At 42.2% G+C, this 19,300-nt stretch overlaps 1 protein-coding gene across 3 annotated transcripts in view; it reads right to left on the bottom strand.

Moving 5' to 3' along the window:
- The window catches only part of PPARGC1A (PPARG coactivator 1 alpha), a 625,371-nt gene that overhangs the window by 275,877 nt on the left and 330,194 nt on the right, over window positions 1–19,300 (bottom strand). The window lies entirely within an intron of this gene.

The raw sequence follows: 19,300 nt of genomic DNA on the forward strand, positions 1-19,300 counted from the left end.
TCACTGCCAACGGCAATGCTAAAAATAAGCCCACCAATGCTGACATTTTGTCTTACTAACTAAAAACAGGACTCAGGAAGTGACTTTACCCATTGGGCTATCTGGTACTGAATCTCCCAATGGCCCAACTGCCTACCTTTGGTTAGGTCAACGACTTTGCCATTATCAAGACTTTGCCATTACCTCATGAAGAAGCTGGCCTATGTTATTTCCAACCATTGCTAGATCTAGGAATTTAGGGGAGGGGTTGCTTAAATTCTAACCATTTAGTAAATCCAGAGATTTAGGGAGATCAGAGGGGCCCCCCAAACTCATAACAATAAAGTTCTGCTTGGCATTGCAATATACCTTATGCCACACAGCCAAATAAAATACAGACAGCACTAGGCTATACCAAGACCAGAACACCACAGAACTTGTCCAAATAATAATAATAATAATAATAATAATAATTATTATTATTATTATTATTAATAATACCCCAGCCACTCCGGGCAATGCAATAAAATGCAATAATCTATTAAACATTAAAAGCCTTCCTAAACAGGGCTGCCTTCAGATGTCTTCTAAATGTCTGGTAGTTGTTTTTCTCTTTGACATCTGATGGGAGGGCGTTCCACAGGGCGGGTGCCACTACTGAGAAGGCCCTCTGCCTGGTTCCCTGTAACTTGGCTTCTCGTAGTGAGGGAACCACCAGAAGGCCCTTGGCACTGGACCTCAGTGTCCGGGCAGAACAATGGGGGTGGAGACGCTCCTTCAGGTATACTGGACCGAGGCTGTTTAGGGCTTTAAAGGTCAGCACCAACACTTCGAATTGTGCTCGGAAATGTACTGGGAGCCAATGTAGGTCTTTCAATGTGGTCTCTGCGGCCGCTCCCAGTCACCAGTCTAGCTGCCACATTCTGGATTAGTTGTAGTTTCCAGGTCACCTTCAAAGGTAGCCCCACATAAAGCGCATCACAGTAATCCAAGCGAGAGATAACTAGAGCATGCACTACTCTGGCGAGACAGTCCGCGGGCAGGTAGGTGCTCAGCCTGCGTACCAGATGGAGCTGGTAGACAGCCGCCCTGGACACAGAATGAACCTGTGCCTCCATGGACAGCTGTGAGTCCAAAATGACTCCCAGGCTGCATACCTGGTCCTTCAAGGGCACAGTTATCCCATTCAGGACCAGGGAGTCCTCCACATCTGCCCACCTCCTCTCCCCCAAAAACAGTACTTCTGTCTTGTCAGGATTCAACCTCAATCCGTTAGCCGCCATCCATCCTCCAACCGCCTCCAGACACTCACACAAGTCCAATACCAGCATCCTAAAAAGCACACTCCATCCAGTCAGGCTCATTTCATCCACAGTACAATTGATAAGCCATCCTGTGACTTCAGTTTTCTGCTCACTTTAAGCAACAAGCATTAGATTTATCTTTGTTTTTATTTTAAGGGGAAAAAATCATGTTTGTGCACCAAAACATTAAATCAAAAATTATAAGGCAGACAGGGCACAACGCACAAGTACTAGAAAAGAAGTATAAAAAGCGCACATCAAATTTCCAGCTCTTGCCACAATATTTTTAAGGGTAAATTTTATTTTAAAATCTCGTCTGAGACACTTTGCAGTTGAATTGCTGCTTCAGATGCAGTACTGACGTTGTAAAACGTCAGGGTATGAAAGCAAGCACTATCTTGCTGGCCCTGGCATTCAGGTATGGTTACCCTTCAGAAATACAAAAGATCTTGCTCCTATTTAGCTTTTATATAGGAATCCAGCTTTTTGACTGACAGTCTCTAATCACTGGAAGAGCGGCAAACAAAGACTGGAAGTACAGACTTCATTGCACTTTACTTGCAACATCTATCGGCGCTTGAGATTGTGCTGTTGTGCAATTATTTGTTAACTGAAGATGTCATTATTCTGTTACTGCTGTAGAAAAATAGTGACCTTTCTGAGCCAGGATAAAAACATGTGAGTTCTTTTCCTGCAGTTTATATATCTTAACTCTTGGGTCATTTTTAGAGCCACTTTCTTCCGCACTCTCCCACCATCTATCTATCTTTCCATTGTTAGAAAGGGCTATTTTATTTAATAATGAAAAGACCTTCACATAACTTTCTAGTATCAATTATTATAGTGACACATACATTCCCGTGTGAAATGTTTTCTGCAGTGTATCTCGCAAGCCAGGAGAAAAAAAGGACACAGAAGACAAAGTACGTCTAACATTTATGCTGTCCACTTTACAAGGGTATGTAACGAGCAAACAAAATTAATTGAGAGTCTGGCTGGGGGCAGGGGGTTGGGTGTACAAGGACTCTGATAGTACTCATTGCTGTAAGGAGCTACTATTAACATTAAAAAACAGGTATGAGAAAAGTTAGCCAGTAATGGGGGGAGGAAAATATTAATTTTGGAGAGTGGCAGCTCAAAGTTGTCTTTGCAGGTGGTGATGGTGGGAGGGCAGATCCTGTTTTGCAACATAATCTGAGCAAAATGCACATGTATTGAGTATTAGTTATGAAGTGCCGTCTGAGTGACAGCAAAATTACATAGTTCTAAATCAAAAGAAATGAATACCTAATCAGCTCATTAAAGAGGAAAAGTACAGACATCTTTTTAAACAAGTGCACTTAAATAAACATGTATCTGTAAATTTTGATATAATCATACCAGCAGTATTTCAAGTGTACACAATACTTCTAATTCTAAGAATTTTTATTTTTTTATTTTTGCTTTGGAAGGATGTACATAACATGGAACACTATACACTACCTACTACCCTGAATGAGAACAAGCAGGTACATTTTATTTCTGCCAAGGATAGTGTTGTCATAAGCTTAAGGTTCATGCAAAGCAAACAGGAGTGAGAAGTTTTGCCCAAAAAGATCTTCTAAAAGAATAAACTGCATGGAACTCAATTTATCTTGCTGGAGGGTAGAAGCGGGAATGAATGCCTGGCGTCCCAGGAATGACCCATGGGAGGGAGGATGTGTCAGTTCTGATGATCCACCCACAATGCTTTGCTCTGTTAAAAAATTGAGCCACAGGGAGTCAAAGCTCCATAGCGTTATAACGAAGGTCATTGGTGAACCAATCAACTGCTTAACTGCACTCTTTCACACAGGGAAACAATAAGGTTTTCTGTACAGAACACAGTGGACAGATAAAATGGTGTGTTAGGGCGCCAACAAGTTGGCGTGCTGAAGCGCAGCAGTCAGAGTCAGGTAAGCCGAGGTCAAACAGTCTGGGTCAGAAGCTAGCTGAAGTCAGGTATCAGCACTGGGGTCAAGAGAAGCCAAAGTCAGGAACCAGCCAAGTCAGGAACAAGCCAGGAGTCAGGAGCAAGCCAAGAGTCAGGAACACAGGAACAGGAAAAGCAAGAACAACCACACACTCAGCACAGCAGTTGCAGGTGCTAGTGAAGGGAGCAGCCATCCTTCCTTAAGTAGTTGGCCCATAATCATGTCTCTTATGAGCTGCAGCTGCCTCTAATTGTTCCCTGCGTCTCTCAGCTCTACGCTCTACACCTGAGAAGGGAGGAGGGGAGGGGCCCCGCCGGTTTCTCTCCTCACAAGGGCCTGATTCTGGCTCGACTTCCTCCTCCTGTTCTGCTTTTCCCCCTTCTCCATCTGATTCTTCCTCTTCCGAGGAGTGCCGCCACCAGTCTTCTCCAGGTATGAACTCCTCCATTTCCCCAGATTCTTCCGTGGGTGCAGCTTCGCCGGGGGGGGGGGGGGCTTGCCACCACTCCTCCTCCTCGTCTGGCTCAACCCTGACATGGTGGTCCTCAACAAAGATAAGGGAAGGAAGTGGGTACTCTTGGATCAGCAGATAGCAAGTATTATTATTATTATTATTATTATTATTATTATTATTATTATTATTATTATTATTATTTACAAACAACATACTTTTACAAAACTGAGAGAATGTGGAAATGTAATCCCTCTAATGTCACAGGCATTATCCATTCGCGACCTCTTTATTTATACCTTCTTTCTTAGGCAAGACTGCCTTTCAAGGAGGCCAACAATTACAATCCACAGAAAGGTGTATTGGGGACGTATGTGGGGGGATGGAGAGAGAGAGAGAGAGCACACACCCTCTCATGGTTGATGTCGCAGGCCACCTTCCAGGACATTCATGAATCCACAGGGCACTCACAATAGCAATGCATGTGCTTCCTCGGAGGAAGAATCACATTTTCTCAGTGGCAAGGGATGGGGAAAAAACTGCCATTTCAGTACTGGGAAACTGCAGTGTCCCGATACAGAAACGCTCCCTTGAGAATAGGCATATCAGGGGGCCAAATTAGATGATATGTGAAACACAGGTGAAATAAATTCCAAAGCAACTCTTTTAAAACGGAAAAGCAACATTAGAGGAGCTGTGGAGGGAAGAGAGAGGAAGATTAATCCCTTCCCTTGTGACATTTTTTCCGTTCAAAATCACACAGACACACAAACCTCAAGTTGTTTTTGAATGCATGAGGGCAACTTGGAATGAAAAAAGAAGCAATTGATTAACCCCTCCCTTCTGCCATTTTTTCTCTTCTAAATTACACAAAATGTACACACACACACACACAAAACACACACACAAACAGCTTCCTGCACCTTTTCACTTGCAAGGAGAGAGAGAACAGTCATCAGGGTGGATAAAAATCAATGATTATTTTTTTTCAAAAATTAAACAATTGGATTGTTATTTATTTAAACCAGATTTATTTTTTAAAATTTAAATTGGATTTTTAAAATAAAATGCTTTTGTAGGAAAAATATTTCTAAAAATAATTTACTATTTAAGTACATTATAGTCCAAAGGCTAACCATCAGGAAATAAGGATTTGTTTTAAGTTTTTCATGTGTGCTAAAACTCAGTCTAAGGTTTTTTAAAGAAACAAATAAAAGAAAATCGTTTAACCACATCAGTTAACAAACATGGATACATATGCTATAATGTTATTGTTTTAGTTAAATAAATTCTTTAAATTGTTATTGAGGAAATGATTATTTTTCTCCTTCCAATAAAGTACAGCAGAAAAGTTGTCCAAATATTAAGAGTTAACTTATTAAACCTCACAATAACTTCATAATTATCTGTCAATGTTTTTCTAATAGTATAACCAAATCAGTCATTTCTGATATAACTGTAAAAACAACTCTGAAAATTTATTATTCCAAAAATGAAACCTTCATCTGGTTGTAAATATTGAGATTATACCAGCAATAATGAGTCTTTGTGTAAAAGAAATGATTTAAATCAAGTCTTACTGACTAGTGATTTAAATTGTGATTTAAATCATGATTTTAATTTATTTTATTTAAATCAAATCCACCCTGACAGTCATACACAGGAATAGTATGCTTAACCCAACTTTAGAGTAGTCCCACACAAACTTTGAAACTTCTTCCCATTATGTATTAGACAGGAATCATCTCAGTTGTTCTTACAGCACCTACTGAAGATAATTGGTTTTCAAACAAGCCTTTTAGGTGGAGAAACTGAAATTAAGAGAAATTGTGATTAGAGGGAGGCTTTTAATGTTTAATAGATTATTGCATTTTAATGTTCTGTTGGAAGCCGCGCAGAGTGGCTGGGGAAACCCAACCAGATGGGCGTGGTATAAATAATAATAATAATAATAATAATAATAATAATAATAATAATAATAAGTGAAATTGTTTTAATTGTTCCATGTACGGAAGTGTTTCAATCATTTGTTTTGCTGGTGTTCCTTCCCAGCTAGTTCTCCCTTCCAGGCTTAAATCCCAGTGGAAGGAAATAGAAGAAGAAGAAGAAGAAGAAGAAGAAGAAGAAGAAGAAGAAGAAGAAGAAGAAGAAGAGTTTGGATTTGATATCCCGCTTTTCACTACCCGAAGGAGTCTCAAAGCGGCTAACATTCTCCTTTCCCTTCCTCCCCCACAACAAACACTCTGTGAGGTGAGTGGGGCTGAGAGACCTCAAAGAAGTGTGACTAGCCCAAGGTCACCCAGCAGCTGCATGTGGAGGAGAGGAGATGCGAACCCGGTTCCCCAGATTACGAGTCTACCGCTCTTAACCACTACACCACACTGGCAACACGTGCAGGTGAGAGGGAAGAGATGCAGAAAGGTGTGTATGCCCATCTCCTCCATAAACTGCTACCAGCATCTGCAGGGAGGAGAGCGGGTTGGGATGGAAACACCATGCTTGTCGTATCTAGTTCCCCCTTAGAAGTGGCCCTGCCGAAGACGCCAGCCAATGTATCTTCCGAGCCGGCTACCAAGGAACCTTTTAACTGGAGATGCCAGGAATCGTCTCAGAGGCCTTACGTATGCAGAGCATGTCCTTTGCAAGAGAGCCATGGCGCCTCAAGGGAAGGGGCAGTGGGCAGGGAATTGCTTTTTAGAAGTCCTTCCTTTATCAGCCCTGACCAGGTATCTACAATACCTCAGAGAGGCAAGCATGGATAAAAGTTTCCAGCTTAGCAGCACACATTGTTGTTGTTCAGTCGTTCAGTCGTGTCCGACTCTTCGTGACCCCATGGACCAGAGCACGCCAGGCACGCCTATCCTTCACTGCCTCCCGCAGTTTGGCAGCACACATATCTCAAGAGAAATAAAGCCAGGCCTACCTTTTAGAAATTTAGAACAATGATTGCTTTTTTAAAAAAGACAATTATGTATCATTTATAATTTATTCTTCAGGTTAGTGGTTTATAAAAGAACTGTGGGTAAACTGCCAAGTTAGCATCTGAACTGCGGTAATAACAAAGGTTATAATTTGCATTCATATTCTGTTTTTAAGGTGATGAGTTATCCAGCAATAAACCAAGCAATGGGGTTGGCAACATACGCTTCCCAAGACACCGGAATCTTTTTAAGATCGTGCCCTCCATATTTGCTTTAGAAATGGCTTCTTAAACATCATTCAAGAAAGTGTTTGCCTTGTAGAATTTGAAGTGGGAGGGATGTTGATCAGCATGTGATTAGCGATGGCTCCCACAAACAAAGTCCAGGCAGTTTAAAATTACATTTATGAATGAAAACTGTAGATGTAGAATCCTCTACTACCCCCCAGACTGAAGCTATAGTGAGAGACCAGATTTAAAATGAACTTCAGAGCACATGGTTCTGGCAATAGTTTTGTCGGCGCTTTGGGTGAATGTCGGTTTTAAAATGCAAGTGATTCTCAAGTGTGCTATTCCATTAATATCTTGGCATAGTAAGTTAGTATAGGCAACTGCTGTAGCTCACCAATGGTTTGACTTCTACCCAAAAGGCACACTGCTCCATTGTCTCTTGAGACAGATGGATGCCAACCAACAAAACAATTGCTAGCTAAGCAAATCCATACTGTGAGCTAGATGTAAGCGAGCATCAACAGCATCACTTTGCAGTTGCAGCCAGTGATATACACACTTGCTAGCCAAAGTAGCCAGTCATTATTTTTCATTACCTGACTGCTCAGTCTAATCCAGTCAGAATACTGCAGTAATGCTGTATGCTTCTTCAACAGAGGTTAGTTTCATCAGACTATATAAAGTTTGGCTTAATCTCCAGCTTTGTCTAGGTTAACATACACTTGATCTTAAATATGTATGTATATAAGATATAACTAAGATCATGGCCACTGGTCCCATCACCTCCTGGCAAATAGAAGGGGAAGAAATGGAGGCAGTGAGAGATTTCACTTTCTTGGGTTCCATGATCACTGCAGATGGTGACAGCAGTCACGAAATTAGAAGACGCCTGCTTCTTGGGAGAAAAGCAATGACAAACCTTGACAGCATCTTAAAAAGCAAAGACATCACCCTGCCAACAAAGGTCTGTATAGTTAAAGCTATGGTTTTCCCAGTAGTAATGTACGGAAGTGAGAGCTGGACCATAAAGAAGGCTGACCGCCGAAGAATTGATGCTTTTGAATTATGGTGCTGGAGGAGACTCTTGAGAGTCCCATGGACTGCAAGAAGATCAAACTTATCCATTCTTAAAGAAATCAGCCCTGAGTGCTCACTAGAAGGACAGATCCTGAAGTTGAGGCTCCAGTACTTTGGCCACCTCATGAGAAGGGAAGACTCCCTGGAAAAGACCCTGATGTTGGGAAAGATGGAGGGCACAAGGAGAAGGGGACGACAGAGGATGAGATGGTTGGACAGTGTTCTCGAAGCTACTAACATGAGTTTGGCCAAACTGCGAGAGGCAGTGAAGGATAGGCGTGCCTGGCGTGCTCTGGTCCATGGGGTCATGAAGAGTCGGACACGACTGAATGACTGAACAACAACAACATATAAGATTCATTTCCTGACCTTTGATCTTTTTTATTTCCGATTTTTAAAGCTGATCTTCCCTTTGCAAATACATTGCTTTTATTGAAAGTTCCAGTGTTGAACAACATTTGCATTTATTTATTTTTAGTACAAAATCTAAAATGCAGGCAAGCTGTGAGTTTTAGCTACTAGGGCTTCTATTTTATTTCCTGTCCAAAGCATTCTATTACAAAAGTGAAGAAATAATGAGTCCGATGGCACTTAAAAGACTAACAACTCTTTCGTGGCATGAATTTTCAAAGGACAGGTGCTACTTTGCGGACACAATTTTTCAAGCTGCATCAGCTTCATAGTGCATCTAGCTGCTGTGAAGGACTGAATACCTTAAAGCCTGCCGTGCAGAACTATCCTAATAGATAAAGGCAAAAGTGGAACAGAGGATCCCTCCCCACATCCCAGTCTCTGCTGACTTGAACTAGCCAGAGTAGAAGATGGGTGGTAGATGTTCATCCTTCCCCCCTCCCAAGGTAATGTAGCTGAGTGGGTCCTTGGGAGATCCTCATGGCTTTGGATTCAGTTGACCTAAAGCTGCTGTTGACCTGCCCACAACCTGCCCTGAACTTCCCCACTGCAGGACTGGCACATGATTTATGCCTGCTTGGACACAACTGGGGCCCCACCACCACCAGCAACACTCCTCCTTATCAGCAGAGGCCATCTAAGAAGCAGCTGAATATATTGACATGCTTTCTTCTTGGAGAAGCAAAGGTGGGATCCTTGAATATTATCCTCCCATGAGAGTTAAGGGGTGATATGATAGCCATGTTCAAATATATAAAAGGATGTCATATAGAGGAGGGAGAAAGGTTGTTTTCTGCTGCTCCAGAGAAGCGGACACGGAGCAATGGATTCAAACTAAAACAAAGAAGATTCCACCTAAACATTAGGAAGAACTTCCTGACAGTGAGAGCTGTTCGACAGTGGAATTGGCTGCCAAGGAGTGTGGTGGAGTCTCCTTCTTTGGAGTTCTTTAAGCGGAGGCTTGACAGCCATCTGTCAGGAACGCTTTGATGGTGTTTCCTGCTTGGCAGGGGGTTGGACTGGATGGCCCTTGTGGTCTCTTCCAACTTTATGATTCTATGATACTATGAGATCAAAAGCTACCCAATGAAAATGACTGAGGAGAAATTTGAATTAATTCCTTCTCAGCCGAGAGGTTTGCAAAATAATAACCCTCAATAAATGTTTCTGGTCTGAAATATATAGCTATATATGAAATTTCATGCATATCGGTTAATATCTTGACCCTCCTCCACCAAAATAGCTGTTCACTTGGCTGTTTTCCTATGTCATGAAGGGTGAAATTTCAGTTCAGAAAACACTTACTGTTCCTAACCCTAACCCTGTGGTGTGGAAAGCCATCTAATTAGACTTTAATTTGATTATGAGATGTTTTTAGGAGGTAATTTAATTATTGTTTGATTTTATACCAATGTTATGTATCTGATGTTAGCCACCCTGAGCCTGACTTCGGCCGGGGAGGGTGGGATATAAATAAAAGTTTTTGTTATTATTACTTGTTATTATTCCTTTGGAAGAAAACATGAAATAATGTAAAACCAATGAATCAATGGGGGGGGGGGTTTGACAAGAAATTTTCCGCACCAGGTACCACCTGACCTTCCAATGCCTGGGGGGGGCCACAAATTTTTTTTTGCCCCCGGGTACCAATTTGCCTTGCTATGCCCCTGATTTGGGCAATAGTCTTTTAACACTTCTGGCTCCAGGAAGCCAGAACAGGTCACACTACTGCCTTCCTTCAATGCAGTGGGAATATCTCCTTCCTCTAATAAGCATTAGCCACTTCCCTAGACTCAACCAGCTACCTCCCCCTTGGCTAGATTTAATTAGTCAGGGTCAAGATGGCACATAGCCTGATCCCAGCAAGTTTCTTGTCCAGATCACCAGGCTAAAGCAATTGAAATGGATCCCATAATACTTGACCAGATGGTGCTCTGAAAATCTTCTTCAGATCTGCTCCAACTGTGACCTCTAACTCAGACCATATACAGTCAAATCTCTTCTTACATCCACCTCCGCTCGCATCCATTTCGCCCAACGCCCGCGACAAACCCAGAAGTAACCGGCATGCTTGCCGCCGTTCGCACACGCGCAGAAGCGGGCAATCGTCGCCCACTCCTGCGCACAACGGCGCCTCTCCCAGCGACCTGTTTCAACTTCGGGACGGGCCTCCAGAACGGATTGTGGTCACGAGTAGAGCTTCCACAGTACAAGCAACTTTGAATTCAAAATTCTTCACCAAACTCAGAGCCTGAGTTCATCAACCCGTTCACTATCTAGGAGAGCTCTACTGTGTGGTTCATGAGGGACAAAATGGTGGAAGCATTGTGAGCCTTCTTTGCTGCAACACTGCTGCTCTGTTAGTTGCATTCGCTCCTAGTTTTGCACCACCTGCACTCTAGCTATCTTCCAGTCTGTTTCACTGTCTGACGTATGTTGGAAAACCAAGGAGCTTTCTGGACTCCATGGACCTGAAGAGGGCACCTGGGAGCAATCATGTCAACGGTCACCATCTCACTATTCCATAATGAGACATGGGCCTTGACAGCAGCGATACTGACTGGAAAATCTCCGGAAGATTCAGGAGGAATCCTATATCACAGTGTCTTGTGTTACTGGGGACAGCATTGTGATTCCTGCTTTATTATCTGGAAGGAGCAACAAAATGTGCATATGTGAAACACACAACACGTGTTTAATTCACAGGCCGAGAGAATGGAAGTCTTTAGCAGTCCACTGCTGGAACTATTTTGGACATTATCAGTTCTTGGAGCCTAATAACACCACATGGTGAGAAGAGAGTACAGTAGATGGTTCCTGAATCTGCTGCTCTTCTGTGCAGTGGGATGTTAAACTGATGATAACCTACCAGAGGCTAAACCTCACAATAGAGCACCTTTTCGTATGATCTCTCTATCCTGCCCCAAGGTATTTCGATTCTAATTAGGAAACTCTTTAGGAGAGTGCCCAAGCTTTAAAGACAAAGACTTGAAATGACACCATTTTCTGTTCTTTCATATTTTTCTTTTCTCTCCCCCCTTCCTTTTTTTCCTCTTTTGCTAGGCACAATATATAAGATGTATTGAGAGCCAGCAATGTCTTTAAAATGTCACAGGTGACATTTTCATATTCCTATCCAGATAGTCGCATTTTGTAAGATGTAACCAGTTTTCTCCCCTTGCACTGATTTGTGAAAACTTCAATTTAAAAGGAGTGGAGAGAAAACCAAGCCTTCTGCTGCCCTTAAATGTCAGTCAACCTTAAGACTATGGAGCAGGGCTCTGCTTTTCAAATGTCAGTAAGACTTCTCATAAAAAAAACATGGGCAAGATGTCTGTATAGTTCACGTACTGTATGATCTCATTTTCAAATGTTTCTGATCTTTCCTTCCTTTCTCTAACACCTAGCAGGGTAAAATAAAACAAATTCCAAGTTTGTTCCCACTTACATTGTAGAACTGCCTCGTAATATCTTGATCCCATTGCACTAAGTCCCCTTCTGCACTCCGCATCTTAACAATACCTTAAAGCTAGTTTTAACACCTCAGAAAACTGTGCTGTAAAAATAAATAGAAGACCCAAGACGAGAAAGTTGCTGCAGATATTGTTTCTTGACAAATCGTCTCTCCCAATGTCATAAATTGTCCAAAACCTCTTAAACCTTTGCTCTACATCACTCGTGTGGAGTCCCTGCAAAAGGAAATGCAGCCAAGGAACTGCAGACTAATTGAAAAATCATTCACTTGAGATATGGTAAGTATCATGCTCCAGTTCTATGAAAGTGTACAGAAACTTGACACAAGTGGCATCCTCCATGAACTAAGCAATTGACTAATCAGCAAACTCAAAAGAAAAATAATCTGTTTTTTCCTCCCTCACATTGCTGAATTTGCATTTAATAATTCATCTGAGATGCAAAAGTATTCTGTTGGAAATATTGGATAACATGTATTCCTTGCACAGGCCAGAGCCAGCTTGCTTCCTCTCGAAAGGAAAGCTGCTGTATTGACTAGGAACTCTTACTGTAAGGCCCCAGTAGCAGATATTTCTAAGCCCTATTATTCAAAGATCTTTATCACACTCTGCCATTAGCACAGGTAAGGAAATGCTTATTCTGTAGAGTACTCTGTGCTATTTTGAGGGAAGTGGAAAAGAGCTCAATACTATGCTGGGAAAGGGATATCACATTGTTCTTTTTTAAAGGAGGTGTGTGCGAGTTTTAGCCTAAGATTACTGGGCATAACATCTGAAAACCAGTTGCGTATCGAGGACCTCAAGCCACCCCCCATTGACTTGACACAGGAGATATAATTTTTGTTTGGGTTTTTGGCAAATAATTTAGGGCCACAACTTTATTTAAATACAAATTTGGTGAGTGGTTGCGTAGGCATTGGTTCAGACTACTGTCCTACCGGGACAGAGGCTGGCCTAGAACCAGCGATTGGGAGAATGCCGCTGAGGAGAGTTAAGGAACGGGGGGCAACACGCTTCCCTCTCCCCATGGTCCCAGGGACTCGGCCACGGCCCTAACCCCTACCGGGGGCTTCGGACAAAGCATAAGAGTCGCCGGATTCCTTTAACGGAATTCCCAGCATCTTCATGATTCTGGATATGGGTACCGCCCAATCCAGCAATCCACACAGGAACCAATGCCTAACCGCCAACCTTACAAGTTGTGACAAGTTGCTACTGCAGTAGGCAAAACCAAATGGCAACAGCCAATCAGCCAGATGGACAAATTCCTACTGGGCCCCTGCAAAGCAGACGACCCCATGACAGGCAGTTGCAAGGTCAAAGCAGAGGCCTAAGAAAAAAGGGGGGCGGGACGGGTGATCAGAAGGCAAAGCCAAGAGAGAGATCACCCTGCGTGCAGAGGATTATATAGGACGCTAAGCTGTCCATCACAAGTTGCAACATTTACTTTTGCCCAGTAACTCTTAACTGCCCTATAGCTGCTAAGGCCGGCTACCGGCCCCACCCCACAGGAAGGGATGTGTCTTGCCAGGTCCCGATCGCAACACTCATGGTAGAACCCGATTAGAGTCTCTGTATGTTTCATTGGGGCAACGCAAGCAGGGAAGCCTAACAGCAAGCCTACACAAGCTTACCTTTTGAAATCCCCTTGAACTTATTCACTAATCTTGAGTAAACAAGATTACTTAAGTTGTGAACTCTTAATTACATTTTAAAAACTTTTATGAGAAACTTTTAAAATGCTTGGTGATCTTTGACCTTGCAATATCTATTTTAGCAGGTTTAACTGGGCCATTCCATTGTATGATGGAATTGTCAGCGCTTACATGGAAGTTTCTGGGCTATGTCCTTCTGGCAGGTTCATGCTGCAGTGAGAAAAGGCCACAATGTCATTATTCCCGAAAGTTCGCTCACCAGACTAACAGCATTTTACCTCCATCCTCTCGTTTCATGCCTCGGTAGCTAAATTTTTCACTGTCATTTGTTTCCTCGCGCTTCTTTTTCCTTTGAGGCAGTGGGAAGATCACATGTACCTCTGGACGTGTATTCCTCTCTCCACAGGCATATAACACAACTATGAGGGTAATTTAATTCAGTCAAATGCACCAAACTGTCAGTTTTCAAATCCCAATGAAAGCAACATCAAAATATGTTTACAACGGCTTCAAAGGGTATTTTATTTCTTCCCTCTCTCTCTCTCTCTCTCTCTCTCTCTCTCTCTCAGAGAAGATCGTGGTGCAGGTCCTCGTTCCAAACTACAAAAATTGGCCGCTACGATGAAAGGGAGAGGACAATGCATTTTGACAGCTAATGAAACAACCGTGGAATAAATAACCCTGCCCAAAGTGACATGCCCACTTTGTGCAGTTGTGCTTTTTTAAAAAAACAAGAACAAAAGGTATACTACTGGAAAAGGAGGAGAAGGAGGACTGAAATGCTATCTTAAATACATGATGAGATGAAGGAGGGTCAGAAGCAGGTGGCTGTCATCATTTTTATGGCAGGTGGTAACAGAATGCGGCCAGACATCCCATTACTTTGCCTGCACATGTGTGCATTTGTGTGAACCTGAAGCAAACCTCCGATACAAGGAGGCCTACACTCCAGTGACAGGGTCACTGGCATTGGGTTCTGCGGTTTTCAGATCCTCTGCTCCCTACACATCAACAGCTCAAGCATTTTTTGTTGTTCAGTCGTTCAGTCGTGTCCGACTTCATGACCCCATGGACCAGAGCACGCCAGGCACCCTTATCCTCCACTGCCTCCCGCAGTTTGGCCAAACTCATGCCAGTCGCTTCGAGAACACTGTCCAACCATCTCATCCTCTGTCGTCCCCTTCTCCTTGTGCCCTCCATCTTTCCCAACATCAGGGTCTTTTCCAGGGAGTCTTCTCTTCTCATGAGGTGGCCAAAGTACTGGAGCCTCAGCTTCAGGATCTGAACTTCCAGTGAGCACTCAGGGCTGATTTCTTTAAGGATGTATAAGTTTGATCTTTTTGCAGTCCATGGGACTCTCAAGAGCATTTTACTAGTCCTCAAATAGGAGACAGTGTGACAGGACTTTATTACTATACCAGATGACCCTCGGGGTCCCTTCCAACTCTACAATTCTATGATTCTATGATAAAATTCACCATTCATAAAAAAACCTGTATTTTAATCAAGCCTCATTATAACTCTTCTAAGATTCTCCATGCTATATTTAATACTGAGAAGGCAAACCATTTCAGAGTAGAATGCTAAGTCCTTATAATGAGAGAACATTGAAAAATACCAACCACTTCAACAGCTCCGCCACTGCATAATAGTGTCAGCAGCTATTGCAAGATATATGGACACATTCTGAAACCTTCAAAGAAAGCCCTTTAATTAGCTATAGCACATATTTATATGCTACTTGTCAAATCATGTTTGTTTTCCTTACAAATTAACTTTTATTTATTTATTTTTAATTTAATTTTTATTGATTCATTTTGTTAAACAGACAGAAAAAAGTAACAAAGTCATACAACTGCTGTTATATAATATTGCTAAATAAAATTTGACATCCCACATTGTCTTATCTAATTCTTATTGTTTGTATCTTAAGAGAAAACTGAAAAAAAGAAAAAAGAAAAAAGAAAATTTAACTAGATCCAAACAAATAAGAAGGTGGTCCATACGCACACTTACTTATACATACCTATATATACCTACACCCTCTTACCTACATATACATAACAAACTTAACTTAACTCATATATCCACAAGAATTTGATTTCACAAATCAGACTTCCTGCCGAATCCCCATGCATCTACCTCTCTTAATACTGAATGTATACCAAACAATACTGCTTCATTCAAATATTATCCAGTACATTCTGACACATTATACATCCATCTTTCCCCAACTCTTTGTCCTTCCTTTAGCACTCAAAAGCTGACATAGAGGTAAAGTTATTATTATACTTTTGGGCATATTTCTTATATATATCCCATTTTTCGCTGAATTTTTGTTTAGAATTTCCTCTGAGATTATTAGTTAGTAGGGCCAATTCAGCAAATTCTTGTAATTTGCTCTGCCAATCTGAAATCTTTGGAAGTTCTTGTTCTTTCCAGCTTTTTGCCACCAAGATTCGGGCCGCCGCAATTGCATAAAGAAATACTTCTTTTGATTTGTTTGGAATTTCTTTATCCACCATGCTTAATAAGAATATCTCCGGTTTTTTAGTAAAGGATATTCCCATCATTATTATTTTTTGATTCCTGGTAAATTAACTTTTAAAAGAGAAGCGATTTGTACCTTGATCCAGCTAAAGAGGTCTACGCTAGCAAGTAGGCTTCCGTGTGTGCAAGTTCTGCTGAATCGGAAAGCTGTTTTCAATAGTTGTTTGTTGGATGATTAGTAGTTGCCGGTAAAATTGTGGTGCACATCAAAGTTCACCAGGATGCACATTTGAGTGAACATGGTTGCTTTCCAAAGGTGGGCTGGAGCTCTTTGCTCTGGATCCTGTCTTGCAGAAAAGGTGTCTCAACCCCATCCTGCTTTGTGGGTGACAGACATTACACCCCTCTGCCACTTTCTCTTTCCTCTGCCTATGCTTTCCTGGCAGGCCACCGTTAATATGTCTTGCTGGTGACCTAACAAAGGCCTGACCCTGTCCATTTCCCACTTGGATTCTGACCCTTCAGACAGAGCCCTTGGATTTGCCTATTCCCCGAATTACAAATCTGCCCGCTTATGAGTCTCATGTTTGCTTGACTTGTGTGCCTGCAGGGAAGTGCTGATAAGTAGAATTTTCCCATTCTCAATAAAGACATGTATAAAACAGCAATTAAAATTGATAAATACAATATGTTAAGCCCATACTCCTCTGCTAGTTTAGCTGTCAACAACCCGCCTAATCAAAGAACCTATCCTAAGTTTAGAAGAAGTTCGGCGAAGAATGGCTTAGTTTTAACCATAAAACCTTTCCCCCCTGCAACAGAAAATCTGCCCTAAAGATATGCATCTGAATGTTAAGCAACAACGGAGGCAACTCTGCAATTATTGCTTTTAAAAGATACCACCTGAAAAGGCCCACAGAATATCACTCAAGCAGAGATGTGGACACAGCAAAAGAACCAAAATCATGTCAATGTATTTCTGCATGCATTTGCCTGGCTTCATTGTTTAAGAAGGTCAGAGGTAGTGCATCTATACATGGTCTTATTATAAACAGTCTTTCCCCTCTCATTTGTTTCCTTGAAGCAAGCAGCATGCAATTAACTCCTACTGCTGCAAGGGTAATGACATATTTCTTAGTATTTATAATCATGATGAATTCAGCCCTTTGCAACAGAAAAGTTTAAGCTATCAGACTACGGAAATGCATGAAAGTTTCTCCCCTCTGCTCTTCCCCCAAGGCCAAAATGGTCATTTAACCTTTCAAATGTTATGCTTCCATGGAATGCTCTGGAATGGGCTCTCAGAAAGAGAGGCCCAGAATAGACTCTCGGAAATAGAGGCCCAGGAACAAGCCACTTGTTCCACATATCCACATGACGTTTCTTGAACAACAGCAGGTCCCCCCGCCCACCTGTAGCTCAATGGTAGAGTTCAAGCTGTGTGTGCAGCAGCTCCAAGGTTCAACCCATGGCCTCTGAAGGTAAAACAAAGATCAGATAGCAGTTAACGGGAACAACCTTTGCCTGAAACCCTGGGTTGCCACCACAAGTCATGTGCCAAACCTCCCCCACCCCAATTTTTCAAACAGTTTATTTAATTGTGAAAAGTGCTTCTGTTTTTCTGCCTCTTTCTCAGTGTGCTTTACATTTTCTTTATAATTCCTTACACCATGGGTGGGAACTGAGCTTACTTAATTGGTGCAAAGCGGGTTGCATTCATGTTCCCCTCCCATTACACCATTCTCCAACTATCCACCACTTCTTCTTCTTCTTCTTCTTCTTCTGCTCGGTCCTGTATACCTGAAGGAGCGTCTCCACCCCCATCATTCAGCCCGGACACTGAGATCCAGCGCCGAGGGCCTTCTGTTGGTTCCCTCACTGCGAGAAGCAAAACTACAGGGAACCAGGCAGAGGGCCTTCTCGGTAGTGGCGCCCGCCCTGTGGAACGCCCTCCTATCAGAAGTCAAGGGAATAAACAACTACCTGACATTCAGAAAATACCTGAAGGTAGCCCTGTTTAGGGAAGTTTTTAAACTGTGATATTTTAAATGTATTTTAATGTTTGGTGGAAGCAGCCCAGAGTGGCCAATGCCCAGGGATGATGGGAGGTGTAGTTTAGCAACACCTGGAGGGTCAAAGCTCCCCATACCTGTTCTAGAGACTAAAGTTGCCTCTCCATTATATAAGTTTTTAAGATGATCTCAAATACCAAGGCAGGGGTGTCATATAGGAGCAGACATGTAGGGCATTTGAGGTTTGGTCTTGTGATCATGTATTCAAAACCAACACTTCAGCATGGATGAACTGGAGGCCAATGTACCTGTCTCTAAATAGATGAACTGATTCACCCACTTCAGCAAATTAGCTGAAACCACGTTCTTCATCTGCTGAAATTTCTGAAGTTTCAAAAGGAGAACAACATTGAACACATTACTGTGGCATAATCTGGCAATTGTCAATGTATGCATGATAATGGTCAGGTTCAGCAGAAAGCAGTATGACAGCTGAGACTTAGAATGGTGGGAGTCAGTGAATGTACACGTTGTGGCTGTGAATTTCATTAGCAATACGCTCAAAATATACAGGCCTTTGGATATATCCTGCCTCTCTTCCAGGGAATTCAAGGTGGCCTACATTGTGTCTCCCACACCCTGTTAAACCCCCAAACAAGCCCAAGAGATAGTGGCTGGCCCATTCACTCAACGAATTTCCTACCTGGATGGATATTTGAACATGGGTCTTTTCAAACATAGTCTGACTATCAAGTGAGGGGTGGCCCATGTGGTGCCAGGCAAGTGTTGCTGTACTACAACTGTCATCATCTCTGACTTTTGGCCATTTTGATTTGAACTGATGGAAGTCATAGGTCAGCAACATCTGGGGACAATACTGGCTTCACCTGACACATTGGCTCTCAGTAGGAGTCAGTGCAAACCAGTAGACTCGGTTTTGTGAAGACCTTCAACTCCTCTTGAAAAGGATGGATAAGGATGGGTGAAAATACTTGCATCATTTTACAAGGAAAGGTTAGGCATCACATTGTGCATTGTTTACTGCAACAACAACAACAACAATAATAATAATAATAATTTGCTAGGAATGGCTTATATTTCAGTGTCAACTTCACCCCCAACAGCAACTTTTGCACAAAGCCTTAGCAACTATAAACAATTTGGGCAGTACTACTGGATACTGCCCAGTGCTCAGCATTGTCTCCCAACATTACATTTCAAAGATATTGAAGAACTCCAACAAACCACGGCATCTTTTTGAAGTTGAAAGCCCTCCCCTCTCCGCACAATTTCTTCTTCTTCCTCCCTCCCTCCACAATATTATGATGGATAAAATGCTTTTGCT

The sequence above is a fragment of the Lacerta agilis genome, chromosome 9 (genome assembly GCF_009819535.1).
Source record: "Lacerta agilis isolate rLacAgi1 chromosome 9, rLacAgi1.pri, whole genome shotgun sequence".
NCBI classification, from domain to species: domain Eukaryota; kingdom Metazoa; phylum Chordata; class Lepidosauria; order Squamata; family Lacertidae; genus Lacerta; species Lacerta agilis.